Source organism: Petaurus breviceps, unplaced genomic scaffold (assembly GCF_028583685.1).
Source record: "Petaurus breviceps papuanus isolate PSGF00001 unplaced genomic scaffold, PetGlider_PUasm1.0 90823, whole genome shotgun sequence".
NCBI lineage: Eukaryota > Metazoa > Chordata > Mammalia > Diprotodontia > Petauridae > Petaurus > Petaurus breviceps.
In genome coordinates, this window is record NW_027187352.1 from 6,169,368 (window position 1) to 6,175,123 (window position 5,756).

Below are 5,756 nucleotides of genomic sequence, written 5' to 3' on the forward strand. Positions count from 1 at the left end.
AAAAAAAACGGAGAAAGTGGAAAAAAGAGAGGAGGAAAGAGAGACAGAGAAAGCAGAAGAAAAAGAAAGAAGAAAGAGTAGAGCGAGGAAAACAAAATGCAAGAAAAGAAGCTGTGTCTTGGAAAAACTACTGCATTAGAAAGCCAGAGACTTAGGTTCGAATTCAAATTCTAACATTACCTTGCTGTGTGCTCTCCAGGAAGACATTGTCCTCCGGGTTGTCAGTTTCCTCTCCCATAAAATGAATAGACTAGATCTGATCTGTAACGTCCCTTTTAGCGCTGAAATTCTGTGACTCTTATGATTCTATGGGAGACTGAGAGGGAGGGAGCCTACTGACTCACTCTAGCCTCCATTCCATCACTTATTAGGCACACGATGACATGAACATGAGATCATAGGATTTAGAGCTGGAAAGGATCTTAGAGCTCAAAGGAACTATAGAACATGGGATGTTAGAGCTGGAAAGGACCTGAGAGATTTATCTAGCCCAATCCCCACATTTTATTAATGAGAAATCTGAGACTAAGGGAGGGGAAGGTACTTTTTCAAGGTCACACAACTAGTTCTGAGACTCAGGCACCCTAGATACCACATGGAGACACCCCCAACTCCTACCTAGCCCACAGAGCTGCTGCTATGAACCACTGGGTAGAGAAAGGGGAAGATGCTTAAAGGGGAGTCTATCCACGTGTCAGGAGGAGAAAGGAACCAAGGTGAAGATTCACCCATCTCCTCTCTCCGGGGACCTATACGAAACAGCAAAGAAACAAATCTCAAACTCACCCTGCTCAAGCCGAATCTTCAGCTAATCTCTCTTCCTTCCCCCATTCCAATTTTCAAGAAGAAATGAAACGCGCATCCATGTGTGGACTAATGGCGGTGCCCTTACTCCGCTGATACAGGCTCCCTCTATGCTTTCCTCCACACCTCATTAACTCTGCCTGGCAGCCTCTTCCAAATTTACCCACACCTGGGATGAAACTGCAACTCGAGGTCAATCTAGACCCAAGAGCCTTTTGTCTTGGGGGTCAGGGTGGAGCGGGTCTGGAGGATGCAGATTTAAAAGATGTTTGTGAGTCTGGGGGGGGGGGGCGGTGTGTGTGCGCACTTGCGGTTTTTGTTTTAAAGAATCTGAGGAGGGGACCTTTTTATTTTGGTCTCCGTGTCCCCAACACCCAAGATTGTTCCTGACACACAGTAGGCATTTAATAAATGCTTGTTGATTGACGGAGTTCTAGTTTCTTCCACCCCCATCTGAACCTCCTACATATTGAATTATTAGGATGAGAGATTCAGACGTTCAGAGTTAGAAGAGAGACCATCTAACTCAACCCCCTTATTGTATCCAGTTGGAAAAGAAGGTTCAGAAATGACCAAGGTCAACACACCTAATTATGCAGCAGAAATGAGATGTGAGCATAGGAATTCTGAATTTAATGTCTTCTCCACACCACCCTCAACCACCTAGTCCAAGCCGAATTATTAAGAATGTTCTCTATCTTTCATTCCCTGATCGAGAACAATTTTGCACAGGATGGCCCATGGTTCTGGGGAAGGGACCAGAAATCCCATTTCTGGAATCTACAAAGAATGCTGGAGCTGGAAGCGACATTAGAGGCAAAAAAAAAAAAAAAAATCTAATCCAGCTTCTCTGGTTTTTGTTTGTGTTTCTTTTTACAGAGAAGGAAAGTAAAGTTGAACAGTGTCTTTCTCCCAGGATACCCAGCAAGGAAGGGGGCAGAGTAGAATACTAGAATGCAGGTCTCCTGACTCCCGAGCCCAAATTCCTTTCCACTGCCCCACATCTTCCTCCAACTAAATAGTGTCTATCCCCAGAAGGGAAGTCTCTGTCTAGGTGTCCACTAGAATTCTGCCTGTCTCAGTCCTAACCAGATCATAGAATTTTAGAGTTGGAGGAACCAGTCAATGTTAAGCCCTTATTTTGACAGATTGAGAATGAAGTTTAAAGAAGAAAAGTAAAGGTACTCAAGATCACACCGTTAAATCAGTGAACGAGCTAGGACTGGAACCCAGGGTTTCTGACTCCAAATTCAATGCTCTTTCCAAGACGACGCACTAACTCAGGTCCTCTTTCACCTCCAGGTCCAAGTTAGGGGAGGGGGAAGGGGAAGGAGAGGAAGAGGGGTCCCTATAACAGCACAATAGCTTCCATTTATAATCAGGCGTTTTTTGGGGGGAAGCACTTTACACAAGCCGTCTCCCTGGATCTCACAAATGCCCTGTGAGTTCTGCAGGGCAGGGATTATAGCCCCCATTTTACAAAGAAAGAAACTTAGCCTCTGAGAGGTCAAGGAAGGGACTTGCCACAGGCATAGATAATAATCAGCAGAGATAGGATTCGAACCAAAGCTACTGGATCCGTCCCCCGTTCTTGTAACCGTCAGGCAACTCCCTCTCTCCTCTCGGTGTGAAGGAGGTGTTCCCTGGGATCTCGCCCTCTCGGAGGGTACCCCAGGCCTCGGTTATTTCTGTCTCTTTTATCAGCGGCCAAGACCCTTCAGCTAGCTCCGCACTTGAAAGGTTTGGCTTTTGCCCGCGGGGGAGAAAGGGGAGGGGGGGCTGGCAAAGCTATTTCCGAGCTTCTCTTATCTGCCTTCTCCCTACGAATAAGCCTTTCTCCTTAAACACATAACCAACTCCGTCACCTACTTTCGCCCTGCTGGGATTTGAATGGGGGGAGGGGTCTGTCAGCTTTTAACGCCATGCCTCTTCGGGGGAGAGAAGAAGGGCACCAACTCTTTTGCCTACCCCACCATTCCTCCCTCCTCTCCTCTCTTCTCCTCCTCCCCCTCCCAAGCCAGCTTTCGCCCCTCTCCCAGGCGCCTGCCCGTATCTCTTCCTCCGTCTCCCACGTTTACCCCATTCCCCAGTGCGAAGCTACAGTCTTTGCTGCCCTGGGAGAGCAAACCACGGGTGAACCATAGGAACTTTACTGGGAGGCAGAGCGGCATTCTGGAAAGCGCGGTGGACTGCAGACCTCAGGCAGGGTTGCAGCCCTGCCACTGACTCTCTGAGTGACCTTGGGCAAGTCCCAATCCAATTTCACCTTCTGTAAAATGCAGGGCTTTCACGAGATGATTTCTGAAGGCCCTCCTGGCTCCGAGCGTTTGTGTGTCTGAGTTCTGGCTGAAGAGGAGCAAGGAGCAAGGTGGAGGGGGGGGGGGGGGGTGAGAGGGAGCGGTGAGGTTTGAGAACAAGAAAGGGGAGAGGAGGCCGAAGAAGGGACAAGGAGGAAGACTGGGGCTCCTGGGACCCCTTTCCCCTAATCCCTCCTAAGGCAGTATGGAAAAGCCTCTGTCCCCAACATACAGCGCTGTCCCGCAACTCCTGCATTATCCCAACCTTCAGTCGGGGCGCTCTGCGCACAGTCCGGCTCACTAAGACCAGGGGGCCGCCTCTCAGAAGACCGGCCTCCTGTCCGGCGCAGAAAACACAACTCCCACCACTCATAGCCAGGCACCATGTGCAAACGTAGAAACTTTTGCCCTAGCCTACCGCGTGTCCGAAACTGTCGCCCACTCTGCGAGATTTGAAGAGTTTTTGGTTTTCCACCTCTTTTTAATTAAGGATAGTTCCGGGGCAAGGGAGACCTGGGTCCTCGTGGGGCATGGGGGGAGTGGAGAAGGCTCTGGGCATCTCCTTTTCCAGAACCGTTCATTCCAAGGACACTTTTGGGGAGGAGGGACCTAGCGTCGCAGTCTGGCTACGGCTGTCCCTGTGGCCAAGCTAAACCAGCGGCGTCCTTCGGTGGCTCCAGATGCACTGCCCATAGCTCCACCTCCCAGGTGGATCTTGGAGGGAGACTGGCGTGGGAGGCAACGTGAGAATGGGCTGAAAACCTACAGCGCTGGGCTGCGTGAAAGCCCAAATTGGAGTTAGCGTTCGGCAACGAACTTCCTGCGCGCGACCTTGGACAGGTCACTTGCCCTCTCTATTTGTTGGCTTCCTCATCTGTAAAATCAGGAATCCTGAGACGGATTCAAAGCTAAGAAGGGACCTTCAAGATCATTCAGTCCAACTGCTTCACTTTACGGATGAGGAAACTCAAACCTAGGGAGGTAAATTAGCGTGTCCAAGGTCATAGATATAGTAAGTAACAGAGCCAGGATTTGAACCTGCCTTCTGTGACTCCGGATCTGAATTCTACATCACCACCCTGAGTGGAACTAGATTATCTATCTCTACAATCCCCTTCTGCTGTAATATTCGGTGTGGCGAGATTCGTTCCAACTCTTTCTCAGTTCTAAGGTCCTTCCAGCTCTGTGACATTTTGGGATCTAAAGACTCTTACAATTCTTAAATTCTATGAGCTAACCCCCAGCCAGCTCGGATATTCTCTGTTCTAAGGCCCTCTTCTGCAAGCTCTGACTTTTCTCTGGTTCTAGGTCCCTTCCAGCTCGGACATTCTCCGTTCTAAGGGTCCTTCTAGCTCTCGCTTTCATTCTGAGATTCCTCCTACCTCTCATCTATGTTCTAAGAGCTTTTCTAAATCTATGACCTCATTGGATCTCCTTTCGTTTTCAGGCTTCGGGCTCTTCCTCCAGGCAAAGAAATCAGGTCTGTAAACAAACGCTCCCCAACCCCCTTCTCCTCCTTAGTCTTCTCTCTTCATTTCTTCCAGACCCTTATTTTGAAGTCTTAGCAATGGGTTGGTAACATCCCTAAGAGGGGCTGGCTCCCTCTTTTCCCTGGCTAGAATTGGGGAGCTTTTCAAGGGGATTGAGGGGGAGGGCATGGTTGGAGATACAGCATAATTCACCACTGTGACAGGACTCTGCCCACCTCTCACTGCGCGCTGGCAGTTTTCGGGCGAGTACCGCACCCCCACCCCCGGGATCGCTCTGGCGTTAGCTCATCCCTCCGGCCCTGAGGCCGATTGTGCTGGGAGGGTCCCAGAGTGGAGGGGGGTGTCCAGCTGGAGTTGCCTGCCCCCCCCCCCCCAACTCCTGCTCCACAGTCTGGGTCTCCTCCTTCTAGTGACCTCGAGGGCCGTTACCGCCCCAGCGGCTGGGAGAGAAGGGGGCTCAGTAGATAAAGGGAGCTGAGGAGGACAAATAGCAGATGTAAATCGCGCTCTCTCCTTCAAACACTGGCCAAGCAGACTTTAGATCTGCCCCTCGTTAGGGCTGAAGTTAAGGGAGCTGGCTGCACCCTAGACCCCAGAGCTCACGCTAAAGCGCCCCCACATCGCGTCCCGTACTCCTGCTTACCTTTGTCCCCAAGTTTAGCCAGCGGCTGTGCTGCCCCACGACAGTAAGGCTGCTGTCCCCCGCCTCTGCCGCGGCACCCCTCCCAGGGCAGAGGCAAAAGGTCTCTTTATTCCCACCCGCGCCGCAGAAGCTATGGTGTAGACATCTCCAGGACGCGGGAGGGAGAGGGCAGCTGGAGGCTGTGGTTCAGGTAGGGGGAACTACTGCTCTGTCCAACCCGAGAAACCAACGGCAAGTTAGCAGGAGGAGGAGGGGGAGGGAGTAGGGGTGCGGGTCACCACAGCTGCGCCTCCTCCCAGACTTCTTCGCTGCTCTCCGCAAACTGCGCGCCCACTCGTCACCTCCCTGGCCCTTCGCGGTCTCTGGTTCCTGAGAGCTCCTAGAACCTGCTTATAAGAAGTCCTGGCAGCTTTGATCGTCCGAGTGATGTCAGAGTGGATTAGCATAACAAAGCGGGCCCCAGGCTTCCCGGCCGAGACCTGACTCAGGCCTGTTTGATCCCTAAGGGGAGATAGGTGTGGG

General features: G+C 51.3%; 1 protein-coding gene and 1 long non-coding RNA gene across 9 annotated transcripts in view; one reads left to right on the plus strand and one right to left on the minus strand.

The window, feature by feature from the left end:
• Positions 1 to 5,756, minus strand: part of WNT11 (Wnt family member 11) — a 61,847-nt gene that overhangs the window by 55,567 nt on the left and 524 nt on the right. Inside the window, exon 1 of one of the 4 annotated variants that reach the window (XM_069070878.1) lies at positions 5,235 to 5,373. The exons of 1 other annotated variant lie outside the window; for it this stretch is intronic. The gene's annotated coding sequence lies outside the window, so the exon portion shown is untranslated. Of the gene's footprint in view, positions 1 to 180; positions 316 to 3,070; positions 3,163 to 5,234; positions 5,374 to 5,756 lie in introns of those variants that run through there. 2 more of the 4 variants (XM_069070881.1, XM_069070879.1) reach the window with 2 other exon arrangements.
• The window catches only part of LOC138148285 (uncharacterized), a 24,828-nt gene continuing 19,600 nt past the window's right edge, over positions 529 to 5,756 (plus strand). For 2 of the 5 annotated variants that reach the window (XR_011165003.1, XR_011165006.1), the window contains exon 1: positions 5,613 to 5,749. This is a non-coding gene — a long non-coding RNA (uncharacterized lncRNA). Of the gene's footprint in view, positions 2,545 to 3,189; positions 4,582 to 5,314; positions 5,425 to 5,612; positions 5,750 to 5,756 lie in introns of those variants that run through there. The other 3 variants (XR_011165005.1, XR_011165004.1, XR_011165007.1) reach the window with 3 other exon arrangements.